The sequence below is a fragment of the Lagopus muta genome, chromosome 5 (assembly GCF_023343835.1).
Source record: "Lagopus muta isolate bLagMut1 chromosome 5, bLagMut1 primary, whole genome shotgun sequence".
NCBI classification, from domain to species: domain Eukaryota; kingdom Metazoa; phylum Chordata; class Aves; order Galliformes; family Phasianidae; genus Lagopus; species Lagopus muta.
The window spans coordinates 42,570,720-42,595,593 of NC_064437.1; the positions used below are offsets into that span (position 1 = coordinate 42,570,720).

Consider the following 24,874-nt stretch of genomic DNA (forward strand, 5'->3'; position numbering starts at 1 on the left):
TCTCCATTTTCTTCCCCCCATTAAGCTTGGCACTAACCTAATGTGTCCTAAGATTTATCCTTGTGACACTGTTTTGGTGAATAACCCTGTTTCTCCAAAGGTGCATCTTGTGCCTAGGAGAACTTAGTGGAAGGGGAGGGGTGGAGTGCTGAGCTTTCTAATATTTTCACTCAACACCAGCAAGTTACTCCCTGAACTGGTATTTTATATATCTAAACACCCTTTTGCTAAAGCACTTTGTAAGCAGGTATACCAGGTGGAATTTCTGTCCCTGAATCCTACTGTTAGGAGAGTCTAGAGATATTAACTCAATGTAGTTTTCCAATGCATTAACTTTTTTCTATTTTTATAAGGAACTGCTTGTTTTGGTCACTGGAAACAAACAACCAGTAACTTCACACTACAGTAAAACAGATGTTTCACTGTATTGATGCTAGTGTTTCATCAAAGCCCTTTGTTGTCTATTCTGCAAAAGCAACACCAGGCAAACCAACTAGCAAATTCAGAGGACTGACAGCAGGGAAGTTTGTTGCAGCACTGCTTTTTAAACCTTGAGGATATGTCTGTGCTGCATTATATGCTGTACCCTGCAAGGTACTCAAGGTACAGACTACCCACTCAGCTTGCTCAGCCATCTGCATGGCTCTGCTTCCTTCTGGTACCCAGGTCAGGTCCTCCAGCTCCAGCCTGAACCCCACCGAACTGCTCTGCCATCAGTGATGGCTGTGCAGCACTGGGGGAAGCCTTGCTGTTGCCTGACAACAGGTGGTCTCGTGGGGAGCCTGTGACAGTGACTTCCTCTGTGCTCTGCAAAGCCTCAGAGGAAGTTATTTTCTGTGGCAGTCTCTCCTCTTACGTTGAGAGGAACAAAAGCAGAAAGCTTCTTCACTGAGATCTCCGGAACATCACTTAATTTTAGCAGTGTTCCACATGACCAAGTTTTTGTTGTTTAGCTAGCTATAGCTAAGAAAGCTAGATAGCTTTCACTCTTGGTGTTAAACATAATGCTCCGTTTTCTTTTGCCATGAGAGAAAAGAGACATTACAATTGTAAAATCCCATAGAGTGACAGTTTCCTGTTGGCAGTCCACTACTAAGATTTCTTGCCGCTGTTGATCGCTAATACCCTTGATTAGGAGGAAATATGACAACAGCAGCCAAGCAGCCTTGCATCATCACAGCCCCACTGACAGCTGAAGCTAGCATGGGAACTTCTGTGTCATAAGCTTAGCTGGGGACATAGAAAAACACGACTCACTTGGCTGAGTTACACATCCAGTAATTGCTGGCGTTCTGGGGCCGTGGGCTGGGAGTTGAGCTGGATTCAGTGACTGTTAGTCTAATGGCTATACTAACCTTTATGGCAACAGAAAGCCTACCTTGCTAGACCCTTCTCTCTGAAGTATCACACTGTAATTAAAACTGTACCTGTTACAGCAACAAATTATTTTATTAACTAAGCCCAAAGTACCCGCTATTAATAATTTTCTCATTGTTAGTTTGAACGCTTGTATTTTTTTATTTGTAACCAACAGCTTTTCTGTGTTGCAGGGGGATTCTCCTTTCTTGGGTGTCAACGGCACATCCAGCACAAGTGCTCCCGGACTACACATCTGCACAGGCAACACAAATAAGGGTTTCTCTGAAGTATGAACGCAGCAACATTACTGTCAGGTTTGCTGAGACTCCAACACACAGAGATTTGACATTTATACCCATTCTACCACAAATCTAAGCAAAGTTAGATGCGTAAGACTAAGTTTTAAACCACTCTTACAATCAATATTTTCAATTGCTATTACAAAACTGCACCTTGCCCATTCAGGAAGCTTCCTTACTTGTGAAACATCCCTGTATTTGCAGATGTATTTACCCAAAGATTTTCAGAGGGGTTCTCCAGAAAGGAGTTATGTACTTTTTTTTTTTTTTTTGAAGTCAAAAATTCCATCCTAATTTCAAAACCGAGCCTTTGGTAATAGTCTCGTGCTAGCTTAGAATCAAGCTTATCTGTCACTGATTGAACTCTTCTGATGGAAAGTTACTTAAAACAAACTTTTGTTATTAGTTTTACTCTAGTTTAACTTCCATTTTCATTTAAATAGTTAGCAAAAAGAGGAACAAGATTCTGCTAAGCTGACAGGTAAGAATGCAAAGGAAACATGTTTGTGCAGCTGAGAAGAGCTTCTACTTTTCTGCATTTTAGGTAGCCACTGATAACTACTTTATTTACCAACATAGCTGCAATAAAGTTCTAACTCAAGGAAAAAAAGGAAATCACAAGTAACTTAGGGCAAATTTAACTGGGCCTTAATTTTACGTACTTCCATTTCCAGGGAGTGTTTGAGCCATGCCAACTGCTTCTCTTAAGTCATCCCAGCCTATTCACCTGGTTAGCACAGCCCTACTGAGGCTTTTTAAAAGAAACCATCTCTACAGTAACTTCTCACTCTTCCAGATCTGCACAACAGTCACCATCTTCTGCTGTTCTCTGAGCCAAGATGAGTTGCCCAAAACAAGGATTCAATTTGGCCAGTTCAGCCAGTCACCTCTGTCTGGATGAAGCGTTTGATCCAAAGTCAACAGATACTACGGGATTTTCGGCCAGATCTTAGCAAGGGCTCACCTGAACATAGTCAAGGTAGTTTGTGAAGTCCATGCAAGTTTTAATGACAAGTTCTGACAGTGACTTCACTGACACTGAATTCCGATGCTGTTTTAGACAAAGTCTATTTCACTTTGTGCTACAGTTTTATTGATGGGAGAGCCAGGAAGCAGAACAGCAAATTTTCCCCCAGCAAGCCATGCTGCTGATACTTGCTGGATGTAAACAGCAGAGTTCCAACTGCTCAAGTTGTCTAAATCTGTTGAGTTTAATTTTTGCTGTACCTTAATCTATGCCATCTTATTCAGGTGCTCGCTTTAATTCTTGTAACTCAAACAAAAAACAACCCACCACCCTCTGCACCACTTAGCAGTCTAAAATCCCACTGTGAGTTTTAAACTTTCTGAAAACTCTTCAGACCACATGCAAATACAATAATCTCTTTAGCTTTCACACAGGCAAATAAATTAAAAAGACATTACTGGCAAACACAAGGGGCAAGAAACTTGTCATCTCAAATACCGAGACTACCGCTGACACACACACTTCTTGGGAGCCGTCTTTGAACGCAGTTGCGACAGACACACTCTGTTTGTGAGTTATGCATGACAAGGTCTTCATAAGACAGTGAAAATGAAATGGTGGCAGCACCGCTGTTGCTGCCGTTCGCAGAACAGCACGTCATGTTCTGACAGCACCATGCAGGCTAAAGTTGAAGAAAACGCCACTGATGAGTGCTGTTGCATTTTGGCTTTATGACTGCAGGTAAAATAAAGATTCTCATGCAAAAAAAAAAAATCACACATTTTACCTTCTAAAATAAGAATATCATAAATGCCAGTTAAATGAGCCAGATGTGCATTTCCTTCACACATCCCCAAGCCTCATAGGGGCACACACAATGAGCAGTAACTGTATGCAAATCTGTCCCAGTTTCCTCCTGAAGCTGCCTTTCATCCCCTGGTGCTGCTGTTTCCTTCTGACAACATGCAGCACTGCCTTACCCACAATCACCCGCGCTGCCACACGCACACACACACACTCAGGCAGGCTGGCGCGCACACACACACACACACACACACCCGCCCCCCAAGAAACCAACTTACCCACAAGTTATCTTTCATTCAGAAAACTAGTCCTCCTCTGCTCCCCCTCCTCTGCTTTTTCCTGCCTCTCTTCTGCTGCAGAAAAAGGCCACATATGTCTGAAAGCACTTCTAGGCAGGAACCAGCCAGTGCAGAACAAAGGCAGCCGGGGTTGCCTTAATCTCGGCACAAGGCAGCCAGTAGCTATTTTCAAGCTTGTTCTCTCTCCCCCCTCTGAGGGCACCCTGCTCTGTTTCTCCCTCTCTCTCTCTTTGCCTGTCCAGCTACTGCACAACACACATCAATTATTCATTGCTTGTCTCCCGGTTTCCAGGCAAAACCAATCACAGATGGAGTCTTGCTAATGGGCTCATACCGTACTTGCCAACAGGCTATTTGTGCTCGAGCTACAACCCTCTAGAGACAATAAAGAGAATCAGGTTAAGCTTTAAAACTTCACACATACGCGAGCAGACCTAAAACAGCAATATACATGTAAGCATCCATATGACATTGCTTAGGAGTACATCTTTGGCAGACGGCATGGAAAAAGGCTGCTTTAAATCTTCTGAAAGGGTTTTAAGAAAAAATCAAACGCTCAGAAAATCTCACCTCAGCTGCATGTTACTGATATTGATGGTTTTCTTTTCTGCCTCTAGTGATCCATCTCTTGCCTTCCCATTACACCTCTCCCTCCTCCTCTCATACTCATACACATGCACGCACACATACACACACACACATGCAACCACAGCCACATTGCCAGAAGGGAGAGGGAGAGCGAGAGAGACAGAGAGAGAGGAGGAAAAAAAAAAAAAAAAAAAAAAAAAAAAAAAGCAGGCAGCTCACATTTCAAACTTGCAAGGAGGGGTGGTGCTTAAAACGCCAGGACAAAGCCTCTGCCTCTGGCACTCAGCCAAAATAAGAAAATAAATCCCCTTGATCAATTAATTGGAAGCAACACTTGTCCAAGCCTGCATAACAAACCATTACGGTCACTGAGGCTGAAAAGTCTTTAGATTTGGAAAGTCTTACACACTTGCTTCCCCCCTCCCCTGTTTGCTGAATGCTGTTGACTAAATCCATCAAACTAGGCACACTAATTAGCGGCCAGAGCCGATGCTGCAGTGGAGCAGTGCTGGTGGCACCTGGCAAGGCAGCGCTCAGCTAGGAAACCTATGTGGGGCTGCACCTGCATGGGGTGGCTGTACCTTTGAGGGGCTGTACCTGTATGGAGTGGCTGCACCTGCATGGGGTGACTGTACCTGAGCTGGGCTGGCTGTACCTAGCCATACATCTACTTGGAGGAGTTGAGCTTCAGACAGGGGTGACAAAGTTGTGTTTACTTCTGATGGCATCCCCAACTGCAGCAGTGCTAACTGCCCAGGTGTTAGCCAGCTGCTCAACATCTTGCTCTTGCTTGGAAGAGGAGCAATCATCCTCCCCCCCCTGCAGACATGGAAACTGAGGCAGGCAGCAATGAGAGCAGTAGTTCACTGATGGGAGTTAGTAGGATACAAGAGATCCTTGGTTTGATTGTTTGGTTGCTTTGTTTTAATGATTTTGTTCATGTCTGGAGCCCTGACCTACAGCTCTGCCCGTCCCTGGTTCCTCCCACCACCAACCACCTTTCCCACGTACCTCCTTGAGTTTAGAATTACATCAATTTTTAAATAAGCATCACATTTCAACTTGTGCAACAGTGTAGGTGATTTCAAGAAAACCTTTGGCGCAAAGTATTTGACAGTATCAAAGAAACAACACACAAACAGAAAGCAGATATGACCATTTTTTCTCTTCCCCAGAGGGAGAACTGGCAGTTGGAGCAGCGGTCAGCCCAGCATCAGCCTTTTCCTGCCAGCCCTTGTGGTGTGCAGCCACTTCCTCCCCTGCTGCTCACTTCAGAAAGGCAGTCTGGGCCCGTGCTGCACAGCCTGCCCATGCCATGGTCCAGCCTGCTCATAGCACAGCTCCCCACAGCCTGCCCCATGGTCTGGTCTGTTCACAGCCTAGCAAGGAGGCAGTCAAAGGCAAAGCAACAAAACAAGAGGATCTATAGAAAAAATAAAAATACTGGCAATCCTGCAACATTTCTTTTGATTAAAAAATGGCCTCAGCTTTCTCTGCTGTGTTTACAATCACTTAACGATGCTTTATAAACACCTTAGCAGAAAGAGTCTGCAACATGACAGATCGGAACAGCAAACTATCACAGATATCAAAGAGCAGTTCTTCTCAGAAAAGTGATTCCACAAAAAAAAAAAAAAAAAAAAAAAAAGCATTGTCACATTTCGTAGTGCTTTTTTTTTTTTTTTTTCCTGGGAACCTACTTCAAGAAAGTATGAGCTATGCGTGCTTTCTCCCAGCTCCCACTCTGGAAAGAGCTGCTCCAGGTCAGGCTGTTATCACTTCTGCTCCTTGGTCATCAGAATGAGCAGTGCTGCAAATGGGCTCTTGGTGACACTTCTGCAATCTCAGGGCTGCAGAAACGTGGCCAAAGGAAGACTTCTTACACAATATGGCTGCTGCAAGTGTAACCAATGCACCGTTGGGCTGGAGCACCTTTACCTACAGCAGAGGGTCCATACAGCATGGGAAAGACTTCAGCCACATCCTCAGAGACAAAGATAGATGCATAGGGCTGACAGAATGAAGTAAATCAAAGTTTCAATCACAGCTGACCAAATCTGAGATTGGGTCACACAAGAAAAGTACAGAACCTCACAAACTATTTCTATTGACTTTCAGAGTGGACAGATGCTCTAGGGAGACAAATTATACAGATAGGCACGCAGAACACATAAGTAGCATGAGTTTTAGAGGACGTTATGCAGGTCTGGAAAAGCACTAAGAGGTACATGTTGATGAACCCAAAGAAACACCAAACGGCCTACACAAAAGAACTGCACTGAGTTCCGACTTTGTGCCTGGGAATAGAATTTGTAATTAACTGACTGCAACTCTAGTAAAACTTAGATACATTCTTGTGCTTGTTTCAAGTTTCCCTGCATTTACAAAGTTTTCTCACTGTCCTTACGATGTTGATATGTCAAAAAATACAAACAGCAATGTATCAGGTAACTGGGAGGTCCTCAGTATAAAGACTGTCTCTTTCCTCACCCAAAAGTCAATGAAATTTCATTTTCTGAGGTAAAAAATCATTGTACTATATATATATAGAAAGTTCATATCCCTCACTATACAATGTTTCTTGTCTTTTTGGTGTTTTTTTTTCTTTCTTTTCCCCTCTGTCACCATAAGTAAAAGAATTGTTTTCTTCCTCTCTGCAATTAAATGCACTTTATAGCGTAACAGTGTAGGTTTCTCTTTCAAGCTGCCTGTCTTTCCAACGGAAGTGGTTTAGAGTAGACAAATCACTTATCTAAAAATTATGTACTTACTTCTCCTTTGACAAATCTTCAGCAGGTTTCTAATCCCACCCTGCCACTTGAAATATCACTTTCTGTGATGACATTTGAGTCATAGTTGTCAGAAGCATCAGGCTCTGTAGTTAAATGGATTAAATCACACTTCATAGCGTACAGTATTTCGAAGAAGGAGTGGTTTATCATTTGTAGAAATTAATCATAACAGTTTTTTCTCTAGGGTAAATTCCCAATCATTTTTACAGATTACTGTGTTTAAGCCCCAGTGACAGTAGTAAGTCAAACTACATCACAGGGAACGTTATCTCAGACAGAGATAACTATTAGCAAGACTCACTGAACACATCTACTACTGCGAGAAGCAGGTCCATGTTCAGGAAGCACCTTTAAATGCTGAGGCGGAGACCAAATTCTTTGGGCATGCTTTGTGCTACTCCTGAGGCCAAACAGACCCTGCTGCATCGGGCTGTGCCTGGCCCTGGGCAGCCCACTGTGCTGAGAGTTCAGTGAGGTGCTCAGTCAGACAGGAGGGTAGGACGGGAGTTCAGGCACCATTCAGTCCTACAGGGGAGAAGAGAAAACGTCTGTTTGCTGCCCCCCCCCCCCCCCCCCCCCCCCCCACTGTTTAAGGAGAGAAGATAACAGATTATCCAAGCAGTCCAATTTCACTGCATATAGGAGGCAGTGTTTTCATCTTAATGTACGTGGTCAATGCCTAGCATATCATTGATCAGAATCCTCCCAAGCCCTAAATATGCCAGTTACCATTTAGCACACACACAAAAAAGTCACCACCAGCTCTTGGTACTGCCTGCTCTCCACACCAAGACATCCTTGTACCAAGGATGTATTTTCAGAAAGTCAGAAGTCACTCTTAAGTTGTGATAGAGTAACAGATCCGCATACTCAAAAAACACCTATTGTCATTGTCAACAAGAAAACAATGTGACAGATTTATGTGTTTGAGAGTCTTTGCCCAGCAAAATATGGCACAAGGCTCATCAGCAGCTAGGTCATGTGAGGCAGCCTTTGGGCGTAATTCATGCCTCTCTCTTTCCTTGCCCTTCTTTAGTGAAATTGAAAAATATGAACCAAATACACAAACACCTGTATTGAAGTGACAGACTACCAAGAGGAAAAAAAGGAAAAGCCGCAAAGGAGCAGAGATCAAATTCCCAATTTGGATGCTTCAGTATCACATGCACTATACAATTTAGTTTACCATGTTCCACTGTAATTTCATTAAAAGAGTTGTGCAGAGAAGACAGTCAAAACGTTGTTCAGAGACAAAACATAAGGAGCAAGGAAATTCTCTTTGAGTTGTTGTAATACTGGTTATTGCCAACTGAGTCATAATATAACCCTTTAGCAATGCAGATTTTCTATGTCCAAAAATCTAAAGGTTTATCTTGGGGACCAATCTTTATTCATCAGAGTTTTACTCCATTGCTGAACACAGCAGGGTAGTTCCTTACAACATTTGTCTAGAGCAAGTTATTTGCCCAAGAATTAGTTGCCTGGATATGTATATATTTTACTATTGATTCAAAGGATTTGAAAAACTCTTTAGAAGGCTTAGAGTTACATAGTTGAAATACACAGAATACATGGATCAGTGGCCTTGTAGATCTTTCCTAATATTTCACAGTAGGCTGAGTCAGTTGAAGCAGTTATAAATCACAGGGCTGCATCCTAGTCAGAAAGCAATGATGTACTTAAAAAAAAAAAAAAAAAAAAAAAAATCTTTTGCCTTTGCATCAGGTGTCTTTCATGCATAACCCACTTTTACAGGGCCAAACCAACTGCATCCAGAGAGAGGTGTAAGAGGAAAACCTAGAAGAAAGAGAGAAAGAGAGAAAGAGAGAAAGAGAGAAAGAAAGAGAGAAAGAGAGAAAGAGAGAAAGAGAGAAAGGAAGAAAGGAAGAAAGGAAGGAAGAAAGGAAGAAAGGAAGAAAGGAAGAAAGGAAGAAAGGAAGAAAGGAAGAAAGGAAGAAAGGAAGAAAGGAAGAAAGGAAGAAAGGAAGAAAGGAAGAAAGAAAGAAAGAAAGAAAGAAAGAAAGAAAGAAAGAAAGAAAGAAAGAAAGAAAGAAAGAAAGAAAGAAAGAAAGAAAAGAAAAAGACTCTTTTATGTGGTTTAGTTATGTCTCTTGTTTAAGTCAAAATTTACCACATTGAAGGACTTACCAAACTAAAGTACCTAACCTTTGCTACTTGTTCCATAAAGCTTTAGAAAACAAAGGTTGGAAAGTTACAAACTGTTAACACAACACTTCCTTTTCTCTTTCTCTCTTCCATGGCCATAACCACTGTTTGCATGCTCGTTTATTATTTACGTGTTTTGGTGCACCCTCTGATCTGGACTACATAGCTGGAAATACTGCAGTGGCGCATTTTGGACTGAAACACTCACGATCTTCTGAGAGAGACTATGCCCTAATTAACTTTCAAGACCACAGAAGTCCTCATGTCCCTGTTAATCCCTTTATGAAAAATCTTTCCTTCAAATCTTTACAAAGGCTCAAGACAGACCAGTAAGCAATGCAATGCAATGCAATGCAAAAAAAAAAAAAAAAAAAAAAAAAATCTTTGTCAATTGCCATAATCCTTGAAAAAGGAAGTCTATCTTAAAACCATCTGATAATACGCAGTGCTGCAATTTTCTAATCTGTATTTCCTTCCTCCCTTCCTTCCATTTCTTGATTAAATGCCCCTACCATGTGCAGGAAAAGAAAAAGATCTACACAATTACAATGCAATATGGAAAGAAACACAACATCCCAGGATTACAAAATAAAGACGTGTTCATCCTGTTTATATCTTTGGTTCTCTTCACAGCTATACTTTTAAAGCTAACTGAGAAACAAAAGTAACCAAATCTTGTTGAACTAAAGAATGAGAGACAGTACACTAATGAAAAATCACATCTCTAATACAGTATGACAGTCAGAAGAGATGCTTTACAAAAAGAGAAAATGATGGTATCACTTTAGATTGTCTCCAGCAACACAGTGCAACTACTGCAGCTGCCCTGGCTCAGACCTATCTGTCTGCAAGCCAGTTCTAAAAGAAGACCAAATATTATCCAACCTATGCGATTCTTCCCTTCTTTCAGTGTATCTTTTTTTGCCACAAATGGTAATAAATGTTTTAAGTCTGCTTTAAAACTATGGCAGTCTTGTTGTTTTAATGATACAGAAACCAACGCTTCGGAGATGTCTTAATTTTTAGACAGCTCCATTCAAATTCATGGATAGAATGTAACACAGTAAAAATGCTCAGTGCTTTGATACTTAACCTCATTTCTAACACCTCTTTCAGCACTTGGGCTAGAGTTAAGAACTTCTCTTCTAGCAAATCACAGAACTAGAGAGTTGGAGTTAGAAGAGATCATCTAGTTCCAACCTCTGTTCTAGCTCTCCAAATTAGAGAGAAATAGATACCCACTGAAAACCTTTCCATACTAAATCTAATTTTGGTCCCCTGCAGCACAATCAAGTGGATTTATAAGACACTGCTCCAAGTTTTTTTTCATTAACTTTGATTAAATTGATTTTTACAAAATGTCTTGCAAACTGCTCTATTTCCTTCATACTGTTTAGTCTTTTTTTTTAACCTGCTATCACTTCGGAGGAAAACAGGGTCAACTAAATCTTTGGATTTCAAGCCAATATTTTAGGTTCATGGTTTCTGAAAGGAATTAAAAACTTTGATATCCATGACACAAGACTTTCAAATGCAGTAAGAATTAGCCTGCCACTCTTTCTAACAAAGTCCTTCTATTTAATAAAATGCATTCTTCTGCTGCTTTCTCTGATGCTCAAGTTTATATTTGAAGTCAATTTTTTTTTTTTTAACTTGTAGCTATTTATAACTGAATCCCCCCATCTCTGGCAAGCTGTGGGTTAATTACAGCTAAGCCTCTTCCCTCCCCACTAAACTGTTTAAAGGGGATAAGGAGGCAGCTCTGGAGACAACAACCTCATCCAGTTTCAGAGAGAAAGCAGTGAACTACCAGAGCAGCAAGCTTTGGAAGACTGAGGGAAGATGGGTTTGAGAAGAAACATAAGCTATATATTTTAAGTTCTTTTTAATTATTTTTTGTTTTTTTTCCTTCTAAAAACAACCTGCTAAAATATGGGAGGTATCACTAGTGAAGGAGTATGCAACATTACACCCTGAATGGAACATAAAGGGAATACAGAAAGATGTAAAAAGAAGTGACATCTTTGCTTAGCCAGAGTACTTTAACCTCTGCATAGGAAAGGTTAAGGAGAAGATACTGTATGCAACAAGTGAACTCTGAGAGCATTCAAATGAGAAAGCTGAGATGCAGTGTATCTCTTTTAATTCAAAAGAACTAAAAAAAAGAAACAAACAAACATTAAATGCCACTTTCTCAGCATCTAGGAAGTCACCAAATCTGCATATAGCTTTTTAGTGGTGTCACGGCCAAGACACGAGAGGACAAATAAATAAACAAATAGGTTAAAAACCAAAGTTACAGACTACAAGCAAAGTTACGAATTGGTGGCTATGCATCACTGTCTTGGAAAGCTTCCACTCAGGAATACAAAGACATTCCTCATTTGGAGTCCAGTTCACGCGTCTAGCTTTGTTTTAAACAAATCCATGTACTGTCATCATACAGTTTTTATATCAATCTGCCAGAAAGCCGTGCAGAGTTATTTTTAGAGGGCTGTGACATAGAGTATTTTGGCTTGCAAAGTAGCCTAATAAGGCAAAATGCTCTTGGTGAAGATCAAATGTAGTCACTGTCACCCTCTCCTCAAACTCTAATTGATCTCTTAAGAGCATTCTTTAATTTTTTCCCACTTACTGTGGAGGATTACTGCATTAGCAGAAGCAAGATGGAACTAGTGAGAACTTTATTGCTTTGTCTGTTTTGATAATCAGATATACAGTGATTGCAGAAGAAAGGAAACGATCTGAAAAGAAAGTGGTTGTGCTCTGATGTTTCAAGAAAACATTTTGGTAAGCAATCATTTTGAGAGAAACAACAGCTTAGTCTCAGGTTTTGCTTTCAGAAACTGACCACGTCCAGTCTCAGTCAGCTCTGAATACTTTATGCCCCACTGTTTTTCAGCACGTTTCCTTCCATCATGTCAGCAGTGGAACAGAGCTTCAAAGTAAATTCAACAAAAATACTCTCAGAGAGTATGCACATGTTTAAATAGCAGAAAGGATCCTAAAACTAAAAATGTTCTAAAATCCAGTAGATTACTTAGAATCAGAGAAAAACTTTGACATGTTGCCGGGGGAAAGGATTCAGTAATAATTTATGAGAACAAGATTAAAAACAGCAATTAACACAGGCTTCTATCTTTAGTACTTACTCACATACCTGTTTAGCTGATTATAACTCATAGCTCCAGGCTGTCTGCCTGCACCGCTAGGACACAGACAGCAACCTTTGCTAAATTGACTCCACTGGCTATGCTCATGCTGCAAGAGCTGTTTTCAAGGACAGTTGTACAGTGTTATATGGGTAAAGAGAAAAGCAAATTAAAGATGGGTGTTCTGTCAGAAAAAGAACCAAAGAACCTGTGTCAGCATTTCCCTACGTTAATAGGACCTCACATTTTTAACCCTTCACCAACTGTTACTTAGATTTAGGAAGCATTTCCCCTGTATATTGCAAAATCATGTCTTCTCAAATAAAATCATGAAAATACAATAGATCAAAACAACACAGAGGGACATGCACTGAAAATAACCATATCCACCTATATATAGATATAGAAGGATTCATAAAGAGCTGTTAATCCTTCTTAAAGTATGATTCACTTTAAAGCACCATAGCTTGTAGGTCAAAATAGCTAAGTTGTCAAAAGATAATATTGCCCCATATCACAAAAGTATCCCTCAGTTTGAGACTGCTAATAAATATCCAGCACCTTCTACCAAAAGCATGTGTGTGCATTTCAGCCTTTTATTATTACCATCTTAATTCTGCACCTTTCTGTTTAAAGCAGTACATGTATTTCTCTGAAAGTGGCTGAAAATCTTAAGAGACCTAATCTGCAATGAGAAAGATCTAGCAGTACAATCACAAGGGAAAGCTATACTGGCACTCCTGCCAGAGCAGGCACAGCTCATACTGGCATGAGTCTACGCCTTATGTTGCTTAGATTGGTTCCCCATTGAAATTAGGTTTACAATCACAGGATTACATGACCTCACTAAAAAGAGGGCTTCTGGCATGTATACAAACATGTTTCATTTTACTAGAGGATTTCTAACACAGATCTAGTCTACTTTGAGACTAAGAGCAAAAGGACACATCAGAATAAAATGTTCTCTGAAGAGGCATGAGCTGTTGATACAACTTCATGCAGCACATCCTGTACCTTGCTACTCCGAAAAGTCAAACAGGGCTGTTCTCAGACCATCACATCAGGGACTACAAACTCTTCTTCTTGACAGGGATAACTAGCTTGGAATCCTCACTTTTGATTAACCCATTTTTAAATCCAGACCTAGGTTTGTTATCACAGCCTCAGGGTCTGCTGCATGGTGCTGTATCACTGCCAAACTACTTTCCTCCTTTTTCAAAACCTTTCTTCACATAGGTTTACATTTTTTGATTGAGAAGAATCATCAGTTGTTATGGTAAACCTACTCCTTGTTCTAAAAATGCAAAATTAAAAAGGCTTTTCAGAACTTCACACCATGGTTAGTTGTTTTTTTTTTTCTCTCCAGGAAATGAGGCATAATCAAAAGCAGTTCTTCATTCTCAGTGCTGTGTAAATGGCGTATTTCCAAGAAATATTTGCTATTCTGAAGTTTCTAATAACTTAAAGCAAGAAATAAAATTAGAAGCTAACATATTATCAATGTTTTCCATGAATTGAAATAAAGTGTATTATGAGTACTGATAAGGACCTGTGGTAAATGGAATGTACAATTTCCATCTTTCCTTCAGAAAGGAGGTAAAAAAAGAAATTGTGGAAGACTAGCACAGAAATTTCAATGGCAATCATTTTGGCCAATATTTGCAGGTTTGATCTAGTCAGGCTTAGAATAACAAGAGCTTTAGGTATTCCCAAATGAGCAAAAGAAGCATAAGAGAAAGATTTTAAAATTAAGACTGTTCAGAGTTTTGAATAACCTCCAAAAGAAAATGTGAAAAAAAACCCAAAAGCATTACCCTGAAGTGATTAAAAATATGCTGTGGACAGCCACAGGAAACCTAACATAAGGTACAGTCAGACACAGGAATTTAACAAAGACCTAAGAAGATTCTTCTCTTTAATGTAGTGAATTTCTACATTCATAAAACAGCACATGATTATTATAGTCCCTCCTCCCCCTAAACACATTTTATATATCTGTATATAGAAATATACTAAAGTTCACCAGTCAAAAATTTTAATGACTTTGCCCATCTGTTAAATAATTTGCATTCTGCTAAAACATGCATCAATAGTGTAGCTATGAAAGTATACATTGCTCCATAACCTGGAAACTATCCATCAGTATTTAACACTACTTCTCGCGTCTCTCCTGCATAGAGAGTTTCACTCAAAAATAACGCCTTGATAAGGTACAAGCACCAAAAAAAGAATCTTGTCCATAAAAGATACTTTCAAACAGCTTGATCAAGTCAGGAACCCTCTGTGTTTACCACACATGAATGATGGGAACTGCCCTCTTTTTATCAACACTCTTTCTGCCCAGTATATATATGCAACACATTACTTTGACAGGATAACTGTCTACCATTGAAACGTTAGAGAACAGTTGAAGACAAAAGTTTGAGCATGGGAAGTTGGATGAGCACATACTTTTAGTGAAGCATTCAAAGCAAAACCAGAAGAATTTTGCACATTTCCTTAAATTGAAAATGTCTTTGCTTTTTGTTTCATATCGGTACAAAACTGGTAAGTGAACATTAGAGCTGAACATATTTTTTGGAAGCTTAACCAGATAACTGCATTTTTAGTCTCTTAATAGTTTGTACTTCCTTAAAGTACTTAGAAAACGCATACTGAAGCATCTCATCTTTAAGTATAAAAGCTGAAATGAGAGTTCACATATAGAGAGACTGAAGTATAATTTGGTTAAGACTCTTAAAAAAAAATTTGGATACCCCAATTTGAGCAAGCATAATTGGGTCTTACTTTCTAAGATGCCCAATTTCCTGCAGCTACAAGTTAAGCACCTTTAACACATTTCTAGTTGTGCACCCAAGACCTGCTTATGAATCATGGCCTTTATCACTACAGCTAAAAACTTTTCACCAGTTGGTGTCAGTCCTCCCTCCAAACTATTCACTGACTAGTGCACCTTTATCACTGACATTAAAAAGTGCCAGCAGGTTATTTAAACAAGGCTTAATATGATCTAGTGTGTTACTCAGCAGACCACTTATCTTAGCCTGGAGGACGGGTATCTGGAAAACCCCATGCAGTCTTCAAAATTATGTCAAAATCTTTTGTAAAAAGATGTAATATGCTTTCATGACTGTAAAGTAAAAATAACATAAGACGTATATTTACATAACTGTTCTTTAACAGGAAAAATAATCTGCCCCATGCTTAAGAAGTAGTTTCTGTGCTGCAGGATCAGAGATAATACACCCCCAGGAGGCACGTTCTCTCAAAAGGAAAAACAAAGATCCCATACCACCACAGATTTCTTCAAAACCATTTCTATTGTCTCATGCACAGGATGTCCTCTCCAAATTGCCTTTCTCGTACTTTGAATCACCATTACTTATTTTGAAGACATTCCTGTGGGTGAAAGACTTTAATTGTAGAATTTATAGTTCAGTCAAAATTAGATTTTATATTCTAGCACTCCGCATTCATCTGCCATTGCTTTCTGGGATTTAATGGCAGCTCTCTCCTTTGCTGAAGTAGTGCACTTCAGGGAACAAAAGTCTCCTGACTCTGATCAGATCAAAATCAGAAGGATCTGTCAAACTGCTACTTCAGAGTTGGAGAAGTAGGGGTGAGGAATGGAAATCTGCTTCATAAAATTGGAACAGAAAAGTTAACGAGTACCTTTTGATACCATTACTCAGCTGTTTCATCATTTAAACGAATGAATACTTCAGCAAATTTAGAAGACTTGTGTGTCTTCCAATGTTTTTGGAAGCCTTGTCACACTCCTGGAAGTAAAGGGGAGACAAATGGGGAGGAAAACAGAGCTTTACATCATTTCCTTCAGTGGAAAGAGGTAGATGGAAGAGCTTATCAATAACCTTTACTGTATCACTTTGGTGCTCCTTATCCATGTCACACAGACTTCTGACTGGAAACCCACTCCTGGTGCGCAGTGAACAAACTATTCTAGGTCTGCAGCACAATTTTCTTTTTCCACACAGAGAACTTTTCCTGCATTCACCATGAAAGCAACAAGGATTTACTTCAGATTTTCTTAATTTTTGGTAGCAACTTCTCTATGAAAAAAAAAAATAGGAAGGTGGAGAGTGACTCTTGCTTAATTCTTTTGGTGGCTCCTGGGGTGAGATTTCTAACCCAAATCACCCATGTAACCCTTAGCTCTCTCAATCAGCCTCAGCATTAACAAAATATAACACACACACACACAGTTTTTCTGTTGCAATCTAATTAATCTTATAAATATGGTTTCCAAAACAAAGATCGATCAGAAGTAAAATGAAATATCCTTAAACTTCGGGTTACTTAACAATAGAAGCAGAAAGCATACACAGATTGTTTCTATACTGTGTAAGTAAGCATACAGATCCAAACAATTTATGATGACAAAAAAAAAAAAAAAAAAAAAAAATAGAGCAATGGTCAAATCAACGTATTTTTCATCATTTAAATATTACCATCATCACAGAGAGACACCAGGTAGGGTGAAGTAGAGATCCAATGTAGTGAATATTCTTATGACCAATCAGTGGACTTACACTACTTCCCAGAGACCCAAGGAAAATCAGAATAGCATGGTAACGGAACTATGTGTTAAATTTTAGCTTTAAAAATGCTACTAAATTCTTAGACTTGAACATGGTTCATATAAAAACAAGAACGATTCATGGACATTCAGTAAGTAAAAAAATGGACATGAATCTCTACAGAATGCCACAGGAAGGCAAGTAATAATCTACTAATCTTCTAAAATGTGGAACATAATTTACATTATTCTTATAAAATATTTATGTTACTTTCAGACAAAGAATTGACTAAGACAACAGACTTTGTCAAAAACATTAAAACATTCTCTAAATAATTACGTCAGATTAAAGAACTGCTATATGTACTTTGATGGTAATCACTCTCCAGGCTGGAGCATGCAAAAATAAAAAATATGGGAAAGCAATGCTTCTGTGTTAGGTTACACATCACTAAGGATGACTTTATCAATCAACTGCAATTCAAGCAAGGAAGCAAGCATAAAGTTATGCACAGACTGCAAATTTGGAGGAAAATCCACATTCTTTTAACTTCAGAATTCAGGTGCCAGGAGAGCAAGTGATCCCCTTTGAAGGAGAGGGGCTACATCCACAGCCAGGAGGACAGAGATGGAAGGCAGTAATATGGGGAACAAAAGGCTTCCAGGCGAGCTTTAGGGGCACAGCCACATGGGGGATCCCTGAAAACTACACCAAATCCTCCCAAGTAACCTGGCATGCTTCCATTCTGTGTTTGTAAAGAAATAAATACATTATAGAAAAGAAAGTACTTTTGCCCGCAAGTTTATGAACAAAAGGAGAGCGCAACCTCTAATACAACTGACTGCATTTACAAAGACAGTGAACAGAGAAGTCACTGTGCCACCATTTGAGTCCAGATTGAGAGGCCTTCAACACATGAACATAGTCAATTACGTTAGTGCCTAACAGCAAATCCACCATTTGTCTGCTACCCTCACTTCAGGGAATAACCAAGCCGGGTGGGCTGTGGATGTGCCTAGCAGGAGGTAGGTGAGGAGGTCACCTTGCTCCGGGGTGAAGTGCTGGGTATGGATACAGGCTCTCAGTCCCCATGGGATGTCTGTCTCCCCTAGTCTGGCTAATAAGAAGCCATTCAGTTTCTTTGAACCCCCCAGTGACTCTCTTATATGCAACCTTGATAGTGAAACAGACAAATCTTTCTGTTCTGCTGTCACTAATGTATTACTCTGAACCAGTTCTCATAAAAACATGATCCTTGAACTGAGCTGTCATGTTAGATCAGGTTTCTGACTGCTTTCAGACAGAGACTCACAATGGTAAATTAAAACTAGTCCAAAAGTATCCATAATTGAGTTTAAGACTTTTCATTTCAACAGGAGGTTCATCACTTCTAAGCAGAAGATGTTAAACCCAGGAGGAAGCCCCTCAAACACAGTATGTTCTTTATCCTATCTCTCCTAGATGGCAGTAGCAGAAAATGACTGTGTGAGTAAAGCAGCAGGGAGACTGGAGACAGCAACTCCCAAGTCTTCTGACATTTTAACTCAGAGTTAATCTATGCTTCAGCCTCCCCCACATCCTCTCTAGGCCTTGTCTTCCTTTCGTCTTTGTTTTTCCCATCTATTTCTAGTTCCTCAAGGAAAGGACCTTCAAACTGTACACTGAGTTTTTCAACACAATTGGCCTCGATCTCTTGTGGGATCTTTGCAAGCACAAGTGAGTTACATCAGCACCACAACTGAGCAACACTGCACTGGGTCACCAGGAAAACATAGACTAGATCCTTTGGAAAGTTCTGCACTTTATCAATATCCAAGGCAGATGAGGTTACATTCTCAGAAATGCACTGCCAGTACTTGCTGCAACAATATTAAGCTATCTAACGAACAGACTACACTAGAAACAAAATTTTTAATTATTTGTTTAAAAAGCAAGCATCATATATTTAAGAAGGACAGAAGTAATATAATCTTTCCCTTTAAAAAGATATATAATTACAATCAAGGGTGTAACTACACAACAGGAGTTCCATGTTTCATTAGCTTGGTTAAGTGGCATTTTGTTATGCCTGTGTTTCAGTGTGGCCTGGGTTACCTTATTACCACCAGTAGGTGCTTAGGAGGTTCTACAAAATGAATGCACTGGTCAAAGATCAGCAAAGATCAAGATTTCAGTCTCTCTGAAACTTTTTTTGATCAAGAAGTAAAGGGACTTAAAATAGTTATCACCTAGTTGTATTTGTTCAATTCTTCAAGGTGCAAATCTTTCAATCAGGTTTTCAAACAGCTAGCCAAACTTCTGCTCATGTTGGAACTGTCTGCAGCTCTACAGAATTTCATGCTTAGGGGTTCTACCTGAGAAACACCACTTGAGAAATCACTATTTCAACCACTTCACTTTATGTCCAACATAAAATACATAGCAAGTCTTAATGAGAAAGCCTCATCTCTGAAATATTATCGCTTACCTGTAATTTGGAATGTTTTTTGTTTATTCCACCCCAAAAACAACACAGCAAGTGATGGGTCATCATGCTTTTGTAACTCATTCCCACTTCCACAGATGAGACATGACAAAAGAAATAACACACTGTACAGTGTTATCAGCTGACACCACCTCAGTACTTCAGCAACATACACAAATACATAAATTCATTCCCCTTATACACACTTCAATTCAAGTTAATTTGCCAGCAGATGAACTGAATGCAAAAGTGCTGCATTTCTATCTGCAAAGGTTTTTCTTCACCACAGTGAGATTTTTGTTGGTTTCACCCCCACAGAATAACAGTAAGGTTTTTCCTTGACTTCTTCAGGAACAGATTTCTTTCAGTTTTTACCTCAACCCATCGACATTCAGTAAAATATATATTTCTACCACTTCCACTATTTTTCAAATCCCAAATGCAGAACCATTATTATTATTTATTCAGTCAGTTTACTCTTGCATACATTCATTTCCATAAGGGATGAATAATCAAAGCAGGTGACTGGCCATGTCAATCTTCATTTGGTATGACAGTCACCCTCTATCAAATGTTAGAAAATGTGGAGTATCTTCATATTCCCTCCAACTAAGTAGTAAAGTCACCAGATCATCTTATTCCACTACTTTTGATCATAGAAGACTGCAGTTGTGACTGCAAATAACCCTTAAATAGTTCAGCAAGTGGCATTCTCGGTAAGACATCCAAAAGGTCTTCACAGAAGATCAACAAAAAGCAGCATGTTTTAAAATGCATACTTAAAACCATCACTCTGTCTCCCCCACAGAGTTCAATAAGCAGAGCAATTTCTCACCGTCTGTGCATTAAAAGCAGAGGCAAGGGAAAAAGTTTTTATCTACTAACAAAAACTGTGCATACATTGGCCTTTCAGACATGCGGTCTTACACTTTGTCACTTCAGAGCAGATGTTTAATTGGGAGGAAGTGATTTTAAAACATCTGTAGCCAACATCTGAGAAGTTGGATGAAGACCACACGGAGCCTTGAGGAAATTAAATGTGTATGCAATTATGTAACTTCCTATACCGCGTATTCTGGAGAATTAAACAACAACAACAACAACAAAAAACACAGAAAACCAGAAGTTTCAATAGTGAACCTTCAAAATCCTTGTTTTCCCCCCCATTTGCCTTCCTCTGCCTTAGGAAATACTAAGTCCATTAAACTGAGCATCCACATATTGACTAACAAGTGGCACTGCATCCCTTAAAGGAAAAAAGTAGGGAATTAAAAACAATTTTGTATTGAGCCCTCAATCCCTTCTGGAAAGAAAGGAAAACAAAGTAAATATTTAAAAGATGAAACCTTACTCAGTCGTAGCAGGTCTCACATATAATGCAGTAACTCTGGTTTAGTAAATACAGCTGCAGTTTATGAAACACCCAATATCTTCCACGAAGAAGAACCAGAGGAAAGCCTCTCCAGAATCTAAGACAAACAACAAAGCTGCCTCCTTATTTCTAATTACAACTTTCAGAAACCAAGCTCCTTAGAGCCTAGATTAAAAATAAATAAATGAGATATTCAGTTGTTCTTCTTTGGCTTGCATTACCGCAGTAGTAGAAGAAAGAAGAGGTGGCCTAAAAGATCAGTTGATATGAGGGTGGAGGAGATGGCTATGAAGCTATCAGTTCTGTAGATCATTTGGTCAGACTTGTATTTTTCAAAATTGCTTTGCTTTAGCAAATCATCATGAGCAGAAATGAGTTATTACAATTTTTAAATTCTAATTTACAATGTTAAACCTTATCAAAACTGTAAACATTTAAATAAAAAATTACAAATGCAGTTTTGTTTAGCTGTCTTCCTTTAGCACGTTATACACACAGGCAATTTTTCATCTCTCAACCTGAATGGGACTTTTTTCCATTATCAAATACGTGAAAGTAAATGTTATTTCACTAGGAACATCGTTGTTCAAAAATGTTAAATTTAATTAGGATCAAGTCATTGAAACTATAAATGCTCAGGTCATGCAAAGTTTGTACAACAAAGGGAAAACCACAAGTATCACAGAAATCCAAACTGACCAATAGATCTTTTTTTAAGTCCATAAAATATGGCTGCTCTGAAAGTAATGCCTCCTATTTTATGAAGTTGGCCCCATGACATCAGAGGTGGATGTTAATGGAATGGCAGTAGAGATCGAACCTACTCATCATTACTTCAGTACTTTTTGTTGCCATGTGACAGATGGCAGTCTGACAAAATGGTGTCAAACATGAAAGTGCTTAAGAAGCAGAGATGTGGAATTCAATTACACACAGGAAAAGATGGCACCCACTGACATTCATCGACACTCGAACATTTCTGGAGACAAAACAGTGGATGTGAGCACAGAGGTGGGTGGTGGGTGATGCATTTCAGCAGTGACTACAGCGATGTGTTCCTGATGGCCATGCAGATCATTATAAGCACAGCATGCAGGCTCTTGTTTTCCACCAGTGAAAATGCATAGCTAATGGTGGTGGTGATGTTGATAAAGTTTTGTAGCTGAGAACTTGTTCTTTGTACCTGTTGTAGCTTCCGCAGAAGTAAATAGGAGACATTAATTTCTGAGCAACCTACATACATCTCTGAAATGTTCCTACAGAAAAAGCCAAACTTTCTGATCTAGTCACTGAAAGCAAAGAACTGATATGTAGAAAAAATAGCATATCACTAATGAACTGTTGTTATTCAGAAATATCAAAATAACTTTCCAGAATTTGCAACCTACAAAAAATAAGAAGATGCTTTGAGGAAGATAAGACCTCATACGATTTGTAGATCTCCTTGTCTTACACTTACATGCAAAGCATCTGTTTCTCTGGAACAGGAGGCAAATCACTCCTAATGAGAGGTCTCTGAACTATGATAAAGTCTAGAAACTTCTAAGTACAAATCAAAGCATTTATACCAAGCTTGCATATCCTGAGCACAAACATAACATATTTAGAAGTAATGTGGCATCTTTATTCTCTGAGTTCTATAAGCTAGAACTTGTCTTTTCCTACAGAGAACAAAATCCAAGTGTAAGTAACAAAATTTCAAAAAAATGGGTAGTACTGTTAAAAGGCCTGCAGAACATTTCCATTCAGGCATGCATGCAAATGATGTTGTATCTCAACTAAAGGACATGTAGATCTTTTTTTATTTATTATTATATTTTAATCTTTTAATTTAAAAAAGATCAGAAAAAAGGAAGCAAGTGCTTTTCACCTTCTCCAATGAGTTATGGTGGCCCACTCAAAGTTGACTAAGGAACTAATGTGGTTGTTTCAAGAAATAAGATAGCAGAAGATTCAGTCTTTACCAGCTTTTAAACCATCTGTTCCACACTATTTTAATCACTTCTGCTTAGAGATTATGGGTTTCAGTTCATTTGTAGTGGAAAAACAAAGAATGCTGCATTTTTGCAGTGTGTGGGGAATCCAGAATCCTCACAACTACTGTTAAACTTGGATATTTGAAGAAGCAAAAGGCTTACTGTTTGCGCATCTGAGCATGATAAAACAGCCCTCCCTCTCCACGAGGGATTCCTCCTGTGCCTTGAAGCAAACATGAATTGGAATGTGCCACACTGACCTGAAAAAGGGGGATGTGGGGAAGTGGCAGAACAATTAGTATCATTCTTTCTGGTGGAAGAATCTAAAAGTTCCCATTGCTATTTACTGTGGGAAATTGCTTATTTATCTGAAGAATGTGTGGGACTTTTTTCAGCTGAAAAGTACCAGACTTCCCATGACTCTCTGACAGCTCTAAAAGAACACTAAGGTAAAAGCAGTAGGTGGATTTGAATTTATGAACCTATCGTCTCTAGAAGACAGTAACTTCTCCTTTCTCTCCATTCTTAAGAGAAAAGCAGACAGTACTCTCAGATGACAACAAGCAGAAAAGGTTAGTCCCACTGTTAATTTGTATACATCTTCAAATAGAGGTGTTCTCCACACAGGTGACTGGCAGATCAACACGACCACTTTTGTTTACCTGCCTGAGCTATGTGAACGACTGTGCCTCTATACTACTTACACCTTCCCTGAGGAACTGTACTTTTACTGGTTTTGCTTCCCACTGAGTCTTCTTAACACTTCTAAAGGGATCTGACACAGCTCTTTGTGCTGCTCGAAGCTGAAATGGCGTGTCAGTTCTCTCCCAGTGCACTGAAGGGAAATATGTCTTTTCCAACATCAAAAAATGGAGTGCTCTTGAAAACACTGAAGGATGATCAGGACCTCAAATGCTTTCACCTGTTATCTATGATGTAGGTAGCTGAACACATTTAGTGAGAGGGAACTTGATCTCCAACCTATCTCGCTAACCATGTCAGGTTACTTAAGCTGAATGTCCCACTGAAAAAGTTTCTTCTGCTGTAAAGATTAATTCCTTGTATTGCCGTGATCAGTAACTCCCATATGTTATGATTTAATAATGATATCAACGGATGCACTTAACTACGTTAGGTTTAGCATGAATGTGGCTAAATATAGCAGGGAGATTTGCTTACATGGCTTAGTCAGAAAATAAATAAAATATATTATTACATTTTTCATTTTCATTAACATTTTTCAGCCAGTCCAATGTAAATTCAGATTTATTGCCTTCTATAGTCATCAAAACTATCAGAATGTATCGATCAAAATGCTTGGTTTTTATATACAGACAAAGTACATACGAATTAATAAATAAAATCAATAGAGTACATATATCGAGTATAAAAACCACCTGAGGAATATAAGTATTAGTAACTTTTTAATATCACTGAAATATTCACAGTAAGTGTGTTATCAAGCCATGGCATTTGTTTTGGTGCAGACTAAACCAATGTGCCTTTAGCTAAGAACATAATAGTTCTTAACCACGTAAATCAAGGAGATAGAAAAGATCCCTTAGTTTATACAGATTTGTGCAGCCACTTTTCTCTGCTGAAGTGGATTAATCATCTCTGATCTCAGCATATGCAGCTTAAGCCAAAGACTTCCACAGGAAACATTTTCTCAACTACAGGAAATGAAAATGTAGTGAGTAATTTTCTTTCCTCTTTAATTTTTTTCACCTTATATTCCCAATTTTCTGACATATCCAGCTACCTAAAACCTCTGAAAATCAGGACCCAAGTGAATATTATATACCCATAGAGGGTGCCAGTCTGAACCAGAAAGGGACCGTAGTGATCTATTTCAAGGACACTAATGTCACAGTCAAAAGTGAGGCAAATATCTTGCTTCACTCTGCCCTGGAGGTAACAGCTTTGAAGGTCACAAAGCAATGTTTTCTGAAGATACTCAGCTTCAGCTTCTCTAATAAGAATATTGTGATTAGCCTTTTTGTGAGAAATTTAGTAAACAGCAAGAGCACTTCATACCCTGCACATATGTACACTTTAGATAGTTAAAATGATGTTTAGCAAAAAGACAATTTACAGT

At 39.1% G+C, this 24,874-nt stretch overlaps 1 protein-coding gene across 15 annotated transcripts in view; it reads right to left on the reverse strand.

Annotated features, from left to right (window-relative positions):
* ZMIZ1 (zinc finger MIZ-type containing 1) overlaps nucleotides 1-24,874 on the reverse strand; it is a 325,404-nt gene that overhangs the window by 85,166 nt on the left and 215,364 nt on the right. The window contains exon 1 of one of the 15 annotated variants that reach the window (XM_048947007.1): nucleotides 4,299-4,475. The exons of 13 other annotated variants lie outside the window; for them this stretch is intronic. The gene's annotated coding sequence lies outside the window, so the exon portion shown is untranslated. Of the gene's footprint in view, nucleotides 1-3,707; nucleotides 4,010-4,298; nucleotides 4,476-24,874 lie in introns of those variants that run through there. One more of the 15 variants, XM_048947008.1, reaches the window with a different exon arrangement.